Here is a 21,411-nt window from a genome sequence, read left to right as displayed (position 1 = left end):
CTTTTAGTCATAAATTAAGTAAAATAACACCACCGATCCCGCCTTTCTCCCAGCCCTCGCTTAGGGGGGATGATGCTGTCAATGCATCCCCTCCTCTGCTGGCTTCTTGGGGCTGATGCAGTGGGTGCGCACCACTGCCAGGCTTGTGCAGTGTCCCATCCCTCTGTCAGGGACACGTCTGGTGCCCATAAATAATGCAGATAATAATAAAATAAATAAACTGGGGACAGGCCATGGCTGGGTTCGTTGACTCCCAGCTCAAGACCTGGCTCTCAGCTGAGGTCTCTGCACCCTCGCTTGAAAAAGGGCATCTCCAGTTCTCATTATGCTGCGGGCTGGGAACAGGGTGGCTCTTACCATGGGTATCCGTCTGCCTTAGGGCATGGCACTGCAGAGAGGCTATTCCCTGCGAAGGGGCCATGAGAGCAGCACAGACACCCACCTCAGCTGGAAATGCTGCATTTGGGTGGCTGAATGCCATCCTCTGCAGCTACACTGTGGGGTAGGTGCTGGCCTGGGTGCATCAGACACAGAGACCTGAGTGTTTTCTGGCTGGTGGCCACAGCTTGGCAGGAGAGGCTGCTGAAGCTGAGCAGCACGGACCATGCCACCCCCAGGGTACCAAACTCTCCCAGCATCCCTGAGACGGCCATGTCCACCCTGCCAACTGGGAAGGGGTCTGGCACCATCCCAAGCCGTGTTTAGCAGAGCTACCCAGCCCAGCCCAAAGCTGTGCTAACAATTTCCCACTCCCTGGCACCATTTTATTCATTACTGTGGATATGACCACACTGCCCCATAGTGCCCTGGGAGAGCTGAGCTCAGGGTCATCACTGCCCGCCTGGGGCTGCTGCATCCTCTGCATTAGTGGGAATAAAATCGTGGGCCCATCTCTGCCCCATCTAGAGAGCTCTGGAGCTTGGAATGGGGTAGCCTCCCACCATGGGGGCTTGCAATGTCACATGTTACCATGGGGGCTTGCAAAGTGGTCTCATAGCATGGAGGCTTGTGAGGTGGTCTTCCACAATGAGAGCTTGCAGGGTGGACAGTGAGTTCTTGTCTTTTTCCTCTTGACGATGCGGAGACAAAGAGCGGGTTAGGACACCAAGGAAGTGAGGGACATGGATGGCAGCACAAGGAAGGAGCATCTCCTGCACCAGCAGCAACCAGCGAAGGAGCATCACGGGGTAGAGCTGGGGCAGAGCGGCTGCATCCTGCCAGGGAGCTGGGGCAGGACGCCTGCCTGATGTCCTACCCAGGGCCAACGGAGCTGCCAGCGCGCTCGGAGCTGTGCAAAACGAGACAGGCACATCTCCGTCCCCTGGGAGCGGGGACACCGAGGGCTCTCCCGCCCGTGCTGTGCCTCCAGCCCTCATTAGAGGGAGGTACAGCTGTGCTGGCCTGGGAAAGCCCTGCAGACACATGGCTTGTTGGAAACGGAAGTTGCGCCGCTTCGACTTCACTCAGCTTTGAAGCCAATCTGGTGAAAGCCATGCAAACCCTTCTGCAGAGACCCCCCCCGCCGCTGCCCCAGCGCCAGGTATATTGATTTAATTTGCACCTGTGCATTTCTTGGCACAGCCCAACCTGCGGCAAGCCAGGAGCAAATTCATTTAGGAGACTTCTGGCACAAAGCTGCCCCGGTTGAGCTAAGCCAGCGTGAAACAACAAGAGTTCAATAGGTTCAGCTTTGCGTGCAGCCCGAGGTTGGGCTGTAGCTCCAACGCTGCCCTGAGACAGCAGAAGAGAAGAGGAGATGTTTAGGGTGAAGGGTTCTGCTGCGAGTCATTTCTTTCTCCTTAGAGCAGCTCTTTGCTGCTACCTACAGCGCAGCAGGGGGGTGCTGCAACTGCCTGGCTCCCCCCTGCCCTCCCTGCTCTACCAGCACCCCGCAGGCAGGGGGGTGCTGTCACCCAGTGGGTTGCCCCTGCTCCCCTCTCCAGGCCCTACAGCAGCCGGGAGCAAGAGCTCCCCGGGTTCCGTCCCACTGCCCACCTCTGCTCAGGCGACGGGGACCGGCAAGCAGGATGCTGATGCTCGTACTTGAGGTTTTGTGCTTGGCTCCTTTCTAATCCCAATTTTCAATTGCTCATAACTTATGTCACTTGGGCTGGAATTTTCCAGACATGAGCTCCCTACGAAGGTGGCTCTTTCCTTTTCCTTTTTTTTTTTTTTTTTTTTTAACCAAATGAAACAAATGAAAGCTTTCAGCCAAATGGTCTGGCTGTGTCCATTTTCTTTCTTTTTTTTTTTTTTTTTTTTTGTAAGCATACAGAGAACACAGACTTTTCCCATTATATATTAAAATTATAGTTATAGAGTCACCTTTCCTGCTGTGGTGTCAGTGGGGAGAGGGCCTCTGGCTGACCGCCGGGGAGCTGGCGTGCAGTGGGGGATGCTGCCGTCCAACTGAGCTCAGTTTTCCCCAACTCACCCAAACACTGACCCTCCCCAGGGCCCTTCGGGTGCCCTGGGAAACCTGAATTACGACCCTTTGAGGAAGGCATTTTGCCCAAGTGCAGAGCAATGCATGTTCCTACTTCAGTATTTGTTTTCCTAAAGCAAGCTGGGAGACAGGGTGTGGCGGGGGGGGCACTGCTTTCTAGCCTGAGCCTTGTCTAGGTGCAAGTTCAAAACCCCTTTTCCTCCCAGGTTTCCCAAAGGCACTGATTTCCAAGCAGGGCTGGTAAATACCCATTTGCAGGCATTTTTGATGTACTTGTGCTATTGCTTCTTGTCGTCTCCCTGCTATGAGGGACTGGGGGACTGGTCCCTACTGGTGAAGGCGTCTCATGAGCATCCATCCCCACTCGGCTCAGGATGGCCAGCAGTGGGGACAGGCATCTAAAACGCTGTGGCAGACAATTTTGCAAGCTCCGCTCTTCCTTCTGGTAACAAAGGGGTTAAAGGCAATGGGGTTGAATCCCGGGGGGCACTGGGGGGGCCAAGGCTCTGCAGAGCGGTGCGGAAGCGGCTCTCCCCCTCTCTGCTGCCGCTCGCCATGATGTCACCTCCCCGCTCTCCCTGCAGACACATTAAACGAGCCCATGTGCTAACGGGGACGGTGGGGCCAGGCGCACAGGTGGGCAGCACCTGGCAGGGGGGTGCCCATGGCCAGGGCTGGTGCAGGACCCCAGCCCGCAGCACAGCCCCTGCCGGGGCCACATGCCACCTTCCGGCCACCAAAACGCGTCGGAGCAGCCAGTGGGTGAGGTGAGTCTCTCTGCAACCCAGCGTTCGGTCGGCTTCCCATCTCCCTTCTGACACCTGAAGGGAACGTGGAGCAGGCGGAGGCCAGAGGAATTCCCCGTTACATTTTCCAGGCATGAACAGGTCATTCAACAGTGCAGGGATAGCCCAGGCCAAGACCTAGGTGGAGGAAACATAATTTCTTAGTGCTTTTTTTTTGGGTAAGGCTGACCTCAGTACATGCCTGCTGTGCCTCCTCCATCCCCATCCCATCCTGCCAGGGGATGCGGATCCAGCCCACACCCTCATGCCAAAAAGTCCCTTCCTGCAGCTCCTCTGCAGAGAAGAAACACACGCAAAGGAGGCTCCTATGTTTCTCCAATTAATGTAATTAAGAGAATTAAACTTTTGGAGAGAGCGAGTTTTTCATTTTCTTTTTATTTGATTAGGGAAATTCCCACTGCGCTCTTTGTACAAATGAAACCCAGGCTCCTTTCCGTTGTTCGGTGGCCCCGGGAGGACGTGTTACCTTTCAATCCCGCACGCTAATGTGTTTAGAGTTAAAATCCCCCCTGCCCCGGGGTGGGCAAAGGAAGGATCCCGGGGCCTTGATTAAAGCACGACTTCCCGAGCAAGGACTTGCACGTGGAGCTGCCGGGCTCGCGGTGTGCCCTCCACAGCTAGCCCAGCCTCCGCATGACTACCAGGAGATGCCAGCGCATCCTGGGTCTCCCAGTGTTCTTGCCTTTAGTCCAGGATGGTGCAGGAAAAGCCAGGGAAAAGCAGGGAAGCCCTGGGGGCGGGTGGCCAGTCCCCGTGATTGGCCAGATATCTGTTCTGGCCAGCTCGCCTGTGTGTACTCCAGTGCTGTGGCCCCATCAGGTTTACCGCATAATACTGAAAAGTAATTATTTTTGTCTGCCTAAATATTAAACCCTCTTCTCCACAAGGCTGGGTTTAGCTATCAAGGTTATTGAAAAATAAAACACAAGGAAAAGTCTTTGTACAATCCTACCGTAAGGCCTCAGGAACTTATACTATCCCACAAGCACTCCAAAATTACAAGCCAGGTCCCCAAAATGAGATAGGCTTAAAAATCAATAAGAATAAAAAAAATACATTATGGCTTTTAATTTTTCTTCGGCTTTCTGAGCTTTTTGGGCACACAGGGGATATGTTACAGATTAATGAAAGCTGCTATTCTCATCTAAACACAATTTCAGGTGGTTGTAACTTTGAAAACCAAGGGAGACATCACCAGGTCCGTGGTGGGTACAGACCTGGACAGAGAAGAGCAATCCAAAAATCAGGGTGAAAGGGCTCTTTTAGCCCCCTCTGGGGTTTCTTGTAGCGGGAAGTGTGTCTAGAGAGAGCCAAACCAGCTCTTTTTTATTTTTTCCCCCAGCAAAAATCTGCTGACCTGGAGTCTGGCTTTCCGGTTCCTCCCAATTAACGTAATGAATCAGAGATAGAGCTCCAGGAGCGCCGTCTGGGATGGGAGGAAACCACAGGACGGCTCGGGAGGCAGTGTGGGGCCGGTGTGGCCGCCCCAGCACGAATACAGGTGGCCCGAGAGCAGGCTGGAGGTGAGGCTTGGATTTCCCAGCATTTGTCACCTCTCCAGTAAAAACTTTAAAGATCCGCCGCGGAAGATGAACGGGGTTATCTGGATTTAGCAGAAGGCGTTAGCTCTCTTTTCCCCTCCAGCGGAGGAGTGGGAATGGCTCCCTGCGGTCAGGAGACTGTATTTGAAGCTTTAAAGCCCATCAGGTTTCTGGGCTTGCAATGAGCGCTTCTGATTATATCATTTTTTTGATTAGGTGAAATATTTTTCTCTGTTAATCCCTAATTCCTCCATCTTTCCCAAGGGCTACCTGGAGGAGAGAAGCTGGGGGGCAGGAGAGAAGGGTTGGGTGATGCCACATTGGGATATTGGCACAGGGTAGGATTTATGGATGGTCTTCCAGGTCCCCTCTTGGCCCTTGCTCTGTAAATAACTATAAGGGCAGTGAAAAGCCAGTGACAGTCCCACAGCTGCCCTGGGCACACCATTTTGGAGCAGTAAATCATCTGCAGCAGCATGCAGGGACCATTGCGATGGCGCTAGCAAACCTCCGCTTTCAGAGGATAGCGAGCGGTTTTGGCTGCAGCAGTGACATGATAAAACGCCACGAACTGCTGGCTGCAAGATTCTGCCGTCGCTGCTCGGAGCATCTGTGGAAGGGAAAACTTCCCAGCGTAACATCCACAGCCTCTTAAGTAAATAGTCTTTAATGTTGCACTAAAGGGTTGTAGGCTTAATATGTAAAATCTGTTTAGCTTTTTTAATTCTTGGATCGTGCTGTGGAAAGTCCTCCAGAACTTGCCTGTTGGCTTTTTTCCCCAGCCTTCAGTCTTGAAGGAGCCACAGTGAGGAACACCCTCCCGCAGAGCCGGCCATAACCCCGGGCAAGCGGGAGCCGGTGGGAGATGCCCTGAAGATGGCAGCAAGGCCGTGGGCACCACACAGCCAGGGCTGGTGACAGCGCAGGGACAGCAGGTGCCACAGTGCTCTGCTAAACGCTGTCTGAAGCAAATATTTTGCTTTCAAGAAAAAAAAAAGGGGGGGGGGGGAGGGGGGGAAGGGGAGCAGAGAGCTGGTTTGTAACAAATGCCGGAGAACTACCGATGGCTGGAACTTTCTGCTAAACCAGGGTGGAGCAAATCACACCTGTTTGCTGCAAACGTGCCGGGGTGCTGACAGGCTAGTCAGCCCCTCACAGCTGGGCCCTTCCCTGCAGAGTCGTAGCTGAGCCTTTTTAAAGACTGATGAAGGGTGGAGTGGGTTTCCCCGTCGGCTCTGGCTGCAGGCAGCTTTATGCAGAAGGAGTTATTTCAGGATCTCAGCCTTGTTTTGTTGTGCTCATAACCCTGGGCACGGCAGGCTTGGTGCTGGGCTCTGGCTGTTCAACCGATGGCATGAAGGCAAGTGTGAGCTGGAGCTGGTACCCACTCAGCTCCCGATGGGGCTGTTTGTGCTCGGGTGCCCTGATCAGGCCTGCTGGGTGCCATGTAAATATGCAATTACAAGAAAGAGTGATCTTCCCCGGGAGATCTCCCGGCCCCAAATTAGGGAGGCTGAAGCGCTGTCAGTAAATGACAGACTATTGCTGGGAGAGGCACAAGCAAGCATGCAGGGGGGAGCATCTGGAGGAGGAGGAGGAGGTCAGGGTGCTGCATGTGTTTTTTTGTCTAGACTAGGAGTGCTGCAGCTGAACCTGTGTCCTGCCTGAGGCGGGGGGGGGGGGCTCAGGCTTGCTAGGGGATGGGGATGTTTGAGGGGGGAGCAACACCCCTGGAGAAGGTGGGAAGGGAGGGGGCTGCAGCTGGATTGATGGAGCTGGGTAGGAGGAGGGAGGCAGCACCCATGGGGCAAGATACTCAGCCTCAGCAGTGGGTTTGCAGGGGGACAGGGGACTTTAACCCACTACAGTAGAACAGGGTTACGGAGAGGTGGCTGTGGCTTGCAATGAGGGCAAGGAACATGGTGGTCTGAGCAAAGACACTTGGCAACAGGGGTTTTGGAGAGATGTGAAGAGGGGCAGGCAGGGACAGGAGGGTGCAGTGAGGCCAGCCAAGGCTCTGGCAGCCTTGACATGGGGAAGGGCCATGTTCAGGACAAAGTCATGGTGTGATCAGGATGGGATATGTAATGGCCTGTGTGGGGCCAAAGCTCAGACCCTCCACAGGTGTTTTTGAGGAGGTGTGGGAGTGATGAGTGAAGCTGGGTGGAGGTCTGCCAGCCGGGAGGCTCAGCAACGAGTGTTTTGGGGTGGAAATGGAAAACCCCAGTAGGTCCTTTGTAACTCAGCTTAGAGAAACACAAAGACTTTGATGCTTTCAGATAGGAATAAGCCTGGAGGAAGGGGGGTGGGGGGTGGGGGCATTTACAAATGCAAGAAATCAGCAGCTTCCAGTGCTCTGATCTCCATGTCCACCTTGCAGCTGAGGGACCTTCCCTGTGGCCAGCAGCACCTGGGTTTCGTGCAGGCAGAGGAGCCCTGTCTCCTGCAGAGCTGGGCCGGGCCTCGAGCAACAGCTGGCCCTGGAGATGGTGCTTACTTCTGTGCAAGACATGATCTGGAGATAAGCGGCGTTTGGGTCCTCAAACCTCAAGGTAAGGCCCCCAGGTGGTGTTAATGGTGTAAGAGACACACGCTGGGGTGGTAGTTGGATGTAGGGAGGAAGGGAAAGGGGATGGGTCCTGAGACATAAACATCCATGTCTTGGAGGACAGTAGCTGTACAAAGAGAGCTCTGTGTGCCGGGAGGCAGGACAGACCCTGCAGACAAACTGGGGGAGGATTAGGCTGAGATCATGTAAACTCTGCAAAAGTAAGGGATGCTGGACCAAGGCATGAAGCCGGCAGGCAGCCAACGACAGCTCCGGATGTCTCTGTGCAGACACAAGGGGCTTCAAAGGAGAAGGCAGTGAAGCAGCACGCCTGGCGGAGGTGGATGTGTGGCTGCGTGGTGGAAGGGCATGGTGACGGGATGTGGGAGCACGTGGCTGTGAGCTCAGGCAAAGCCCCAGTGCCGCTACATCCAGCATGAGCATACTTATGCAGTTGCTCCTATGGTTCAGCTCCAGCCTGGGATATGCAATATCTTTCCTGACTCTGCCTGGTATGGAGGAAAGGCTCGTAAGTCACTCCTGTGCTTCCTGAACCATGGCGTGTTGGCCTTGTGCTTTGCAGCTACCACCAGAACAAGGGTACCTGAGCACACGGGGTCTGCAGTCCCCTCTGTGGAGACAGGGTGCAGCCAAGCCAACGATGCACCCGTCTGTCCCACCAGCATCACCCATGTTCTTCCAGCAGCTGGCAGAGCGCAGGCAGCACCATGCTCTTGCTCAGACAAAATCTTTCTGTGCAGTGTGACGCTGGGCGGAGGGTGGTCGGAGCAGGCACAGCTAAGCTGGCATCCTTGGTGCCTGCCTGCGGTGTCAGCATCCCTGTGGCCCCTGTGAGTCAGCACTCGGTCCCCTCTGCCTGGAGCCTTGCCAGCCCCTGAGCAATGATTTCCAGTGCATGTGGCCAGGTTGTGTGTCAGGAGGATTAATGATAGAGGCTTCCCGGGGCTTTAAGAGATCTGGGTCTAATTTAAAACCAAAACAAAATGTAGAAATATAGGAGCAGGGGAGTTGCTGTCCTGGGGCAAGCCTGGGATGCAGCTCGTCGCATATCCGATCTTGCAGTAACATGTGCCAGGACTTTCAGAGAAGGTACAAGCGAACACCTGGTACACAGGAAAAACCCAGCCTCCCAGGGGTGCTTTCTTCTTTGTCTTTTGCTATTAGTCATTAGCTTATGCTCCACAGCACATGGCCTTATCTCCCCTCCAGGCATCTTCCTTTTATCTACCTTGACTCATGGAGCTACAGAAACTTCTATTAGCTGCATAAATGTCAGATCTTCTTTAAAATCTTACAAAACTCTCTGCCTCGTTGTATCTTACGGCAATGAGTTCCACACATTAATCATGTGTTGGTGTAAAAATGAGTTTCTTATCAGTTTTTAGCTTTCTGTCTTTGGATTTAGCCATCTATCCTGGTAGAACTTTCTCTATTGCATCCACGAGTGTCCATCCCTGTTACAGAGTGAGCTGGATGCCAAGACAAGCTCCAGTTTTGCCTGACGTTTTCTGGTAATAAGCTTAAAGCCGGTGACTGGAGGAGCTTGACAGCAAATCTCCTTTTCCAAAAAGTCTTCAGCAAATTTCTTGCTTAAAAGAGGGGCTGGCAGTGGAGCAGCTCTGCATGCCAGAGTGATGGGAAGTTCAGGCCGAAGATGTCTCCCAAGGCAAAGGCTTGGGGTTGTGCCAGGTTGTGGGAGGTGGAGGTTTGGGAAAGGGCTGCAGGGCTTAGCCAAGGACCAAAGGAAATGTGGAACAGGGGAACGTTTGTCTTGATTTAATTTGACACTTAAACTGGAAGGGGGTGATTTGTAGCTGTGTGCATTTAAAAAACTCCTCGAGATAGGGAAGTGGAGGCAATAGCAGGTTTGAATGCCAGATCAGATAAGACCCTGTGGGTAATGCCTCTACCTTACTCATTTTTATCCAGCTTTATCTCCAGGCTCCTAAAAAACCCAATGGCTTGAAATCCTCCACTCCTGACTCGATTTCCAACATCTCCTTTGCAGTGAGGTACCCAAACCCAACGAGACGTGCACTGCTGTACTGACTTAGCCTGGCACAGTGCTCCCTGGCCTCTGTCACATGCCCAAGAGCAGCTCGGTGCCCTGGCCACTGCTGAACACCAAGCTGTGTGCTGGGATGTCTTGAGCAGCTTGGGCTGCTACTAGGAGACTTGGTGGGACAGAGCCCTGGAGCTGCTGGAAGGGCGTCCTGGAGACCCCGGCTGTGTGCAAAATCCTGATCACTGTGTGATAGATTGTCCATATGGATCCTGATCCAGGGACTGCTCCTTGCAGAAGGCAGTGGTGGGTAGGAAACAGCGTTGGAGGGAGCATCAAAGGTTTTACTCAAAAGGCCCCATTGCTTGTGCACCAGAGGAACAAAGTGGACTCCTTGGGGCTCACTGACCTCTGGGGCAGCCAAGCATGGGAGCGTTGCAGTGAAGGAGGGAGACAGGCACTGCCCGGGCATGTGGAGGCATCACTGAGGAATGTGCCCGCACCCTCCACAGGGCACATCACGGGGTGCTGGCATGAGCTGAGCACCGTATGGAGGCGTTCCAGCAGCCAGCTCCTGAGATGGGCCCTCAGCAGGTACTGAAGTGGCTGGTGGAGCATGCAGAGGCTCGGGAAAGCTCTGGCCAGGTTGAATGCGTTTTGGCACTGACTCTAATCCTTTCTTGTCAATACACTGATTAGAATTGAATTTCCAATATGAACGGTCGTGGGACTCTATCTGCAAGCTGGTGGGGAGAGCTATAGATTCTTATCGTGTGTTTCACAGCTATTTCTTTCGTTAAAAAAAAATAGTAATAGGAGTGACTGCTGAGAACATTCCAGTGGCCAAGCTCTCCTGGTGGCACTGGGCAGGGTGAGATGGTTCTGGATGTGACCACGGAATGGCAAGAGGGGATGTACCCCATCCCCTCCTCAGCTGCCTATGGAGGAGATATAGCTGCCAGGGCTCCAGCTCAGCCCCAGCTGCCTTTGTTGGAGATTTCTCAGCACCTCCAGGATGGAGATGCAAGTCCTGATGTGCTTTGCACCTGAGAGCATTGCATCCAAACTGAGTTTCTCCTCCCTTCAACTTCAGCCTGTTGGTTCTCGCTCCGCGCAGACTAGTCCCTCCCTGCAGCATCACTCCACCCAAGGGGCCTGGGTGTCTCCCTGCTACCTCCTTCCCTAGGGGCTGGCCAGGCAGCAGCTCCCAACAGCTTTGCAGACCTCTGGCAGGTCTCCCTGTCCTTGGCCGTGCTCTTGCTGTTTATTTTCCACCTTCGTTACGTGGTGGCACCCAAAACCAGGCATATTCACAGGCAAGACTGTGGCAGGACTGGGGAGGGCACTGGAGGAGAAAGCTCCTTTTTTAATATTTTTTTTTTTTGCCGCAGTACAACGCTCCTGCCTCGCGTTCGGTCTGCGATCCATTACATCCCCCAGCTCTTTTCTGCAGAGCACTACCTTGCCAGCTTCTCCCCATATTTATTTAGGCTTCCTCCCCACCGCCCTGTATTTGCTCGGTTGAACCTTGTGCTTGTCTTTGAACACCCTCTTGTTTTTCCTGGCTCTCTCTGATTTATTAAGCTTGTTTTGAGCTCCAATCCTGCCTAGCCACATTGTCAGAGCAGTCCTTGCTCTGACACGAGGCACGAGCTCTCTAACAGGTGAGAAGAGGTGAATTTTGGTCATTTAGAGCCATGTACAGGTCAAGGACAGTGCCGGTTCCTCTTCCTCTGACCCCTTCCACCCTCATCTCTTTAACAAGGCTGTTCCATGTGGGGCAATTTCCGAGGGAATGCTCTTGCTTGAGGATTTTTTTTTTTAAAAAAAAAAAGAAAGAAAAAAAAAAAAGAAAAAAAGAGATAGCAGCATGCCCAGGGAAAAGAAAACATCCTAGAGATGCTGGGAAAGGGGCACAGCATGACTCTGCCCTGGAAGAGCCTCCTCTCCACCCCTGTTGGTATTCCTGCTCCTTCTTTTGACCTGAGCAGTTTGCAAATATTTTCAGTCCTGCAGGTTGTTTCCATTAGGAGGAAAAAATCAATGAGGCAGCCAAGAGTCTGTGGCTGAGCCTGCTCTCTGCTAAAAATGGACCGAATGCCGCTTTCCTGAGCGCAGCAGGGTGGGTTTGCCTTTTCCGAGCTCCAACCCCATCGCTTCCCGAAAGCTGCCTCTCTGGGCTGGTGCTCCAGGTCTCCCTGCCTGCCTTGGAGCTCCTTGGGCTTCTCCTCCCTTGCTGCATGCCCAGCCCTGGTGTTTGCCCTAGGCTGGGGCTCAGCAATTCCTGCTGACTGGAAAAGGTTCCTATCATTTCGTCAAGTCACTTAATAATTTGCCAGAAATGCCTATTGATTTCTTGCACGCTTCTGTGCAGCCAGAGGTAAATAAGAGTCATTCGTCATTGCATTATGTATCGGTAATTAAAAATTACTAGGTAACTTCAACCAAAAATTGAATAATTTGAAGTAAAATTAAATAATTCTAGGTAATCAGTACTAAATGAGACCATTATTTTACTTATCAGTGACTGAAAATTACCAGGCATTTTTCCTCATTTAGATGCTCTTCCTCCCACTCCGTGTCAGTAAAGCCCTTCTAATTTGTTTTAATTGTTAATTTTAATGAGTAGTGTTTTTCTGATAACATTTTATTGTGCTTTTTGTTGTTTTGGTTTTTTTTAGAGATGGCTTTTATTGCATTGCGCAAAGCCTGAAGCACCTCGATGTGGGAGCACTTTGGAAGCTAAATTATTATTATTTATTTAAATCAAACCCTCCAGCCTCTTTGACTGTTTGGCTGATTCTGTAATTGCCGTAGTAGCGTGATGGAAACTCTCAGTGCTCACCTCCCCGTGCTACAGGGCTGAGGAGGAAGCGCCTGGCTGTTCTTCTCATCTCTGTGACCTCCTGCCCAGCATGTCCCCTGCCACCCATCCCGGTTCCTGGGAAGTTTGCATCCAGAGCTGTGCTTTTCCACCAGGTTTGCACAGCACCTCCCGTGGGTGTCCTCCAGCTGTGGGGTGATCCTGGCTCAGAGGCATTTGGAGGTGGCCACAGGGAGCAACCTCCTGCTGTGGGGCCTTGTCCCATCCAAGGAAGACTTGGGGGTAGGCAGCGAGACTCACAATTTCATCCCAATTTGTATCTGGTTGTGGCAGCAGGGTGTGATATGGCTGGTGATGAATTGGTTTTGGAAAGGGAGGTGCTTCTTGGATGTGAAGCACTTGGGTCAAGGACATCTGAGATGCTCTTTTAGCTGACCAATTCCTTGCCTTGTCTAGTGGGGCTGTGTGGGTGCACTGTCCACCTGGACCCCCCAAGACACTCCATGGTCCCAAGAGGCAGCCAGGACCTGTGTCTTGTCAAAAAGTCCCAAATGGCTCAAGGTGAGCTGTCACCCCAAGGTCCTCTGACTCTCATCCACACCCAACCTCCTCCAGCTGCTTTTCAAGGGACTCCCAGTCTCTGTGCTTGCAGACTGGCAGGGGAGAGCAGGATGGGGCAGGGCCAGCGCTGCTGCTTTCCTAGTACCCTCAGATCTTGAAGTTAGGACTGATTTGCCTGGTCTCCTCTTGAGCCTCCCTCCCTGGCAGGGGCGTGCCCGGACCTCCGTGTCACCTCCAGTCTGCCCAGCGAGGGTTTGTCACCTCCCTGCTCCGCGGCACAACGCATTTGTGCATTCAACCAAGAACGATGCTGCCTGCCTTTGCTGCTGCTGGGTTGCATTACAGTCTCCTGTCTATCGCAATTTGCTACACACCATCGCCCCAGGGGCACGGCAGGATCTTCTGTTCACCAGGTTGCTCCCCGCAAGCAGCACAGATGCCTTTCACCCAGGGGCCAAAGCTCAAGGAATCCCTGTGGGTATCTCACTTAATGTGTTCCTGTCCTGGAGGTGCTGGTGGGGCTGGGGTCTAGCTGTGAACAGCACAGGAGCAGGCTGGAGAACCTCTGGCTTACTGCTGTGCCAGGGCATGGGTGTCTGCTCAGGGTTCTTGGGGCTCTGCATCAGGCATTCTGCTCTGAGCTGCTCTGTGCCTTAATGGCTGTTAAAGGGAAAAAAATGCTGCCTCCAAGGAGGATGGAATTCGTAAAATATCCTCGTAGTGTCTGCTTACTGGGCACCAGCCCTCAGCCTGTGATAGTCCCTGCTTTGAGCTGACCAAGCAAGACAGCAGAGGGAATAAGCAAATCATTTGGGTATTTTTACTTTTTCTTTTCTTTAAGACCCTTTTCTCTTCCCTTCCCTGAAATCTTAGAAAATAACTGGTTGGAAAGCTTCATCTGTTGCTGATGTCAGGCCCACCTCTGCTCTTGGTGCTGTGGTCCTTCCCCAGGCAACGCTTAGGCTCAGGGCAGGGAATGGGCTGGGAGGCAGTGCTGAGGATGGGCTGAGGATGGGAGCCTGGGGATGGCTGCTGCAGCTGGGGAGCAGGGAAACAGTCTGGATTTGTTTAGGCAGACGAAAGAGGAATAAAGGTGGACTTATTCCTGCAAGATCTGCTCCTCTCCCATGTGCAAGAGATCCCCCATCTTCCAAAATCCAAGCAATCTGCTGCAATCTCCACACTGGGCTGGGACTGGCAGGGACATACCTGGCAAAACCTGCTGCCAGGCTTTTGAGGGGCACCCAGGGGCCCCCAAAGCTTCCTGCCCACTTACCCAGCCTGGTGGCCCCAGTCCCTGGCTCCGTGGCCAGCCCCTGCCCTCTGCTGATGAGACCTGGAAGTACCAAATTCAGACTAAGTAGCCCCAAATCTGCGGGGTGCCAGGCCAAGGTGGGTACCGAGAGGTCTGAGCACAGCTTTTCATTGAGATCTGCCTGGAGAGGCTGCTCCCTGCCTCGTACCTCTCACACCCAGGAATAGTTTTGTGGTACTTGGCATTCATTCCCCTATGCTTAATTTCATCCCATTTAGAGCTAGTAAAAACTATTCCCTGCAAGCAATTTATTCAACAAATGTAGCTGGCACTTTCTGTTACTGAGTTGTCCAGGAAGAGACCACAATTTTTAATGATTTTTTTCCATTCAGTGAATGCTCTTTATGACTGTGTTTGAGCTCGGGGTTGTTCATGAATGGCGGTATAGTAAAAAAAAAAAAAAAGGTCTAGTGGCCTATCTAAGCTGCAGTCTGCTATTCACACTGATGGGCTGGGCACCTTATCACACTGTGTATTGTTTCTGTCCCCTGAAAAGGAGCCCTCGTCTCCCTCAACTACCTCTACTTCTATCCAGAACAAAATTAATTTCCTCCTGTAACAAATGTGGCTGCTTGATTAAATGAATCTGTTGCCAGCCCTGAAAGATCTCTCAGTGAGCAAAACTTCAGTTCTGGTTGAACACTCACTGAGCCAGCCACAGATATAAGCGGGTGGTACCTGAAGGAGCTCAGAGCTGTATTTACACTGCTAACCTGCCTCTGATCCCTTCCCTCCTGCTTGCAACGCCCTGGAAGGCAGCCCCTGGAGGTGTGCAAATACCCCGGGCACTCGTGGATCCCCACTGAGCTCCCCCACTCTGATGCTTGTTCCTGGCTGATGCCTAGTCAAGCTTGACAGATTGAGCTCTTTTAATATTTCCTTAGAAATCAATCCCTCAAGCCCTTTAATCTATTGTAGGGGATTTTTTTTCTCCCCCTCCACATTTTCTCTGCAATTTGGTGTTCTCTGAAGACCTGTGCGTGTTACTGAACCTGGGGTTGGAGGTATGATCCTGCTGGCATTGCATCCCCATCCCTACCCAGTTCTAACCCTCTGCTACCCACAGCCCAGGATGATGCTGCCTGCTCCTGCCGCCATCCCACGCGCTCTCTCTGCCTTGTTTCCAGGGCTCACAAACGGCACCAAAGCCCTTTTTATTCTGTCTAATCATGACAAACATAGAGGAATACTCACAGTCACTCTCCTGGGGGGGGGTTTGCCAAAACCATAATTTCCTGGAGTGTTTTTATAGTAACCGTGTGATGAGGAAAAGATGGCGAGGGCTCACCATTCTAATTAGGATTGTTTCTGTCTTGCAAGAGGTATTGGCGGGTAGTATTTATGGATACGAGTAGGTTCAGAAAAATTCCTAGCACCATCTGTTTGAGAGAGAACAGGAAGAATTTCAATATGCTTTAGACCTTGAAGAGTAATGTTTGTATAACAGGCTCATAAAATCAATTTCTAATAGTTACAGGTACCCCCTCAGGAATTTAAATAGTCTGTTAACAAAGTTATTCCATCTGCCAAGCAAATACATTAAATATGCACACACCATACTGTATATGTGGTTGCATGTGCCTTTCTACTGCATGACGTGCCCCCGGGTCCTGTGTGCTGGTTTCACTCCTGGGTTACTCTTGGTCTTTCCCAGTGGCACCGTGCTGTGTATTCCTGATTCAACGGGAGCTCGCTCATCTGCCTTCAGCCTGGCGGGTGAATCGCCTTTATGGCCACCTTGTCCTCTGGGAGCTGAGCATGGGGGTCACCCTGTCTTGGTCCCCTTCCCCTTGCCAGCTCAGCTACCCATCAGGTGCCAGAGGAGAGAGGACTGGCTGTGCAGATTAGAAGGGCTGTGGGCCACACGAGGGTCTGAATGTGGAAATGGGGAGTGTGCAGGGGGCAGGATCAGTCCCTTCGCACCTTATTTGCTGACTTCTTAAGGCGGTGTTGCAGCCTGACTGATGGGCCAGTTGGGCTTTGCTCTGCTTCCAGTCTCCTCGCTCCTCTGTGGTGCCTCACTTCTCCATCACCGCTTTGCATCCATCAGTGCCGGGGCTCTGTTGCATCCTACCTCGGATGTTTGAGAACAGGCTGATGATGCAGGGCATATGCAGATGAACTGCAAATATGTAATCCCGTTAATTAAACAGTTTGCATTTAACACTACCCACGGAGCTGCACGACACCTCGCCAATTCTGAAAAGGTTGTATTCTCTGTGTTATCGGGAATGATTTATGGCGAGAGTTACGTTGTGTGTCCAGAATATCGATGGAGGAGTTTGCTGCCTGTTGTGTTTAATAGCTGTTGGGGTTCCTCTTTGTACCATCGTGTCATTTGCTGCCTGCCAGCCTATGCAGGTCTGGGAGCGCGTCTCTGTCAGGGCAGAGTTATTGATTACAGCGTTTGGGGTAGCTGCTGGCTGGGCGCCGGCCATGGGTGCCTCCTCCAGACAGCTAGCACGTGCCAAGTTGCGGCAGGCATGGTGCTTGCTGGCTGCTGTCCCCAAGTCCCCCTGCCCGCCTGACACAGCATCACCCCAGGAAAGATGCCCCGGCTCCCCTGGGGAGCTGACTGGCAGGGAAATGATCTGCCCTCCCCACCTTGTTTCAATGGGAACGGAAGAGAAATGTGAGCAGCTCTCTGTGCCAATAGATTGATTTCCTTTTTTTTCCCCCCGCTTCTTTTAATATAATCAGTGAAATCTCTTTGCTGGGGAGTGGAGCTGGAAGGCTAAAACCTCAGGTGAATTGCAGCTTGCACGGCTCTGTATCATGGCGAGGCAGCCCCCTGCACAGCTCAACCCGCACGGTTTTAATGGATTTATCCTTTCCACCCTGCAGGCAGATGAGGCACAGAAAACCCACAGGATTCACCAGCGGTCAGGCAGGAGATGTCCCGGGGGGAAGAGGCAAACCCCCCGCATGCCTGGGGCATGCCAGGAGGCTGGGATTTCCTATGCACTCTTCTGGTGATGATCCCTTTGTGCTAGGTGGTTTCTTCTTCTTTTTTAATTTAAAAATCCACATTCCCCCTTCTACATAGCTCGTTATCTCAGGGCATGTGATGAGGTGTCCAGGGGTCTGTCCCAGCAGAGATGATGCAGAACACATTCGCACAGGCGGTTGGATCTGACCCCCCTCTCCCTCGGGTAGCGGGTGGTTTTCATTTCAGCCTCTTCCATTAGAAGCTCTAAGGGGAGCTCCATCTATGAACTGAGAAATGCAGGCCTGTAAATTTTGGCAAGAAAAAGCCCTTGGAAGCAAATCATCTGTATTTTCTCAGGGCTGTTTGTCCTCCCTCTTTACATGTGCAGCTTTTGCAGGTCAGGAGGCAGGTACCGTTGCTGACTTCTTCTCCACATGTACAGATTGATGGTGTCTGCACCAGAGCCTGCTCCCTCTTCCCTTCCCTTTCTCTCCCTCTCGGTTTTGTACCTTCCCTTTTGAGCTGTTTCTGCTTTGTTTGGGAGATTCCTTTAGCTGCCAAGTCCTGATTTGTATCTGTTCATTTCCTAGGGCAAACACATTGATCTGTGATTTCTGTTATGATACTGCAGATTTCTGTTCCTTTTTTCTTTTCTTTCTTTTTTTTTTTTTTAAACTTTATTCTGCCATCCAGGAGGTGGTTTCTGTGCTACGGAGAAGCACAGTGTTTCTAGAAAAATGTGCGTTTCCCTGACTCATAGCTGTGCCTAATTGCGTACAGAGCAAGCGTCCATCCCTCTTAGTTCCAGTGTAATTCTTTGCGGTGTGTTCCTTTGTGATTGTGTTATTCCAGCAATAACAGCCACTCTCCTTCCAGATATTTATTCTTTTCATGAACATCAGCATACTGGCAAAGGGTTGGGCTTTTTTTTTCTGTCTTAATGCTCTACTTCATGGCTCAAATCGGGGATTTATGCTTCAGAGATCTCAGAGAAGACTTTCCTCTTTTCTGCTACCTCTTTCCAGAAGCGCTGTCTTTCTGTGCTGGGATTTGGAGTTCTTGGACATGTGTTACTGCTGCCGGGGATGCTGCTCGCCGCTTTTCTATTTGTATTTACTGCAGCGCTTTGCTCTTTAATTTTGTTGTTCTCTTTCTGGCGCAAAGGCGAAGTGATGCAAATGAAGGCTGGATCATTTGGGTTGCAGACAAACAAACCCTGGCCACCCCGAGAGCAGAGGCTGGGGAGGAGTGAGAGCAATGAGCAGCATCTCTCCGTGCAGCCACCGCAGCTCTGGGCATTCCATGAGGGCTGTGACAGAGGGACACAGCCTGGGCAGAGGTGGGCAAGCACCCAAGGTGTCCCAAATATCTTACACAGCGGGAGCAGGAGGAGAAAATGCAGGCAAGGCAGGGATGCCTCCCAAATATACTGCTTACTTGTATCACACCTCTCCCTGTGCTGGGGATAACAGGTTAGTCTTTCATCCTGGAAGACTTTATTTTTTATTACGACTTAGTTTTACAGCACCCTGATGTGTGCTCAGCACTATACAGTGTGGGGAGAAAGATGAGGTCCATGCGACAGATTTACCCGGCGTGAAATCCTGACCGAGCTACAAACGAAAGAAACAGTGTGCCTGTGTCCTGGCATTCCTCCTGCCTTGCTGCCACAGGGGCTTTGAGCCGCTTCTACCTTTTTAGCAGCGTGAGGGAGTTTTCCTTCCCCATGGCAGCCTCACATATGGGCATATGGCTCACCGTTCCCAAACAGGGACCAGCAAATGGTGCGGTGTCAGGACCGTTTGACAGCCTGGCACAGTCCTCTCGAGCCACCTGCGAGCAAGGGGGGAAAACGTTGGTGTCCGGTGAGGGCTTGTTCGCCCAGCCCAGTGTCTCAGCTGCAGGCTGTGCCAGAGCCGGTGGGACCTGGCAGCCAGCAGTAGCCAGGCTGGGGTGGGTTTGCAGCCAGGAGCTGTGCTGGAGGAGGGCAGGCTGCTGTCTTGGGCAAGCTCTCAGTGCTCTGCAGAGGGTACTCGGGTGCTAGCAGCACCCTGACCCCATTGTCTGGGCAGGAGAGGTGCAGCCTGCCTCCCATGGCTCCGTGGGCTGTGGGGATGCTCATCCTCATCAGGGGTGAAACAAGGAGACGATGGGCCCTCTGCCACATCCCCAGCCCCAGCCCTGGGCGCTGCCATCGCCCTCCCCGGCTGCGTGGGAACGGCTCCCGGGGCTGGAGCATGCCGAATTTCACTTTTCAAATGGGGCTCCTGGCGCCCGGCCAAGCAACGCTTCGTGTTGTCAAATATTTTGGCAAACCGCGTCTCGGCTTTAGTCTGAAGCGTCTTTCGCTAGGGAAACGGCGTCGAGCCGAGCAGCCAGCGCAATCCCGGCGCAGAGGGGAGTGCCACGCTGCCGGCTGCATCCTGCGCCGGAGGTGCTGGTGCTGGGGGGCCGTCGCACAATGGCTGGGGTGCACTGGGGACCATAGCTGGGCAGGATGACTGCGGCGAGCAGTGAAAGGGCCGGGAAAAGGTGTTTCAGGGTGACTGAAATGATTTGTGAAATCAGGCTGAGCAGAGCAAATTGTATTGACAGGAATAAGAAAACCCTAAAAAGTGATTTTTCAATTCGCTATTTTGGCTTTTTGTTCTGAAATTGCCCTGCATTAAAAAAGGAATAAAAGAAAAAAAATCCAAGCTCTAAGTAAACTAGAAATAAGGGGACTGTATTTTTTTACCAGCTCATTGGAAAAATGAAACATATTTGTTCTGGGTCAGACCAAAATGAGCAAAGCAATCAGTTATCCACAGGGCTGCGGTGCAGGCTGGCTTTCCTTCTGCTCGCTCTCCTGGGCATCTTTGAAAGAATATCCAATACCTTTTTATGATGTTTGAAAGAAAATATCTCCAGGGAGAGAAAAAAAGTGAGGTGTGATCCCAAAAAGTCTGCTTTCACAGCTTGGACAGACCCATCTTTCCCTCTCTCGGCTGCTGCTCCTTCCCCCTGCCCGTCACGTTGTGCGGTTAGAGCACACGTACTCACGGCCCCAGCACCACGATGGGTTTTGAAAGCCTGAGAAATCCTCCCCAAAGCCTGGTTTCCGGCCAAAAAAACCCGAGGTTACGCAAACATACGCATAGCTTGCAAACAGGCTGTGTGTGTTGGATGGAGAGCAGCTTTGCGAAGCAGGTGTGAGCTGATGCGGGAAGAGCTGCGCTGCCTGATGTCTGCACCGAAAACCCATGTCAGCCCACAGACTAAAAACAGGTCTCTCAAATTTTATTTTTTTTTTTTTAAAAAAAGAGGAATAAAAATCCAACCCTGTGCATCCCAAGCACAAACCTCACCAGATCCCCAGGCTGATGGGTGGTGCCACTCTTTTGGGTTGCTGCCGAAGGACCCCTTTTTGCAAGGCCACTGGCCCCGACCCAACTCGCCCACCTGCGTGCCCCCACCATGCCGCCACCATCCTGGTTGTGCCCCCCAAGCCCTGCAGGGCTTGCTCATGCCTTTGCAGAGATTTGAAGGTGGAGGGTTCTGTGGCAAAGGCACCCCTGAAGTCTTGTGAGCCAGTGAAACCTTCTAAAATCCTGATTTCTAGCAGCTGCCAGGAAAAAGCTTATTTAGGTTTAAAATCTGTTCAGAAGAGTCATTGTCTTCTGAAAAACTACGGCTGTCAAAGTGTCATGGAGGGGTTGCATTTATTACATATTAATGACTCCGCATCAGATGTGTTTGCTTTACAGTACCAAAATATTGGAAATACCAAGGTATTAACATTCTTGAATGCAAATTGTCAGCCGTGCAGATCTTGGGGTCTAAGAGCCCAGCAGAGCCGTCGTGTTACCCACAGTACATGCTCCCTGTGCTGGTGAAAGCCACCGTGGCAGGGTGTGACTGCACCGTCCCGGGGCTGCACGGTCATAACCCTGTAGAATCTGGGAAACCAGCGGTGTGAAAGCCACGAGTCCATCTCGCTCCATCCCAGAGCTGTTGGCTGCACCGACCTCTCATCCAGATGTTTTTAGCAAGCAAGGGGTGAAGCGACGCGTGCCAGTGAGATAATGTGGAAAGAGGCGCGTGGTGTCAAAAGACTTGGGGGGGACGGTGGTGTTTGCAACGTGGGATTTTTGACGCCTAGTGTCGGAGGCTGAGCTGAGAGGAGAGATGCCCTCTGGCATGGAGAAGGTCTTTCAGAGTTTTTAAGCCTTTTTCTGATTGCTCCCTGGAGGGGCTTATTTGAGGATTGAACCTTATCCATGGCTTGCTCAGTGGAGCAAACATCTGCCCCTTGGGATGACCTCGGCTGAGTGTCCTCCTGCCCTTGCACCTCCCTCCTCCAGTCCTTCAGGGCAGGGAGGGATGCCACGTGTGTCAGGTAAGCACCAGGCAGAGCTGATCCTCCCAGGGCTGCAGTG

This window comes from Leptosomus discolor, chromosome 7 (genome assembly GCF_034619465.1).
Source record: "Leptosomus discolor isolate bLepDis1 chromosome 7, bLepDis1.hap2, whole genome shotgun sequence".
Classification (NCBI taxonomy): Eukaryota; Metazoa; Chordata; class Aves; order Leptosomiformes; family Leptosomidae; genus Leptosomus; species Leptosomus discolor.
Note: the sequence above shows the minus strand (reverse complement) of the source record.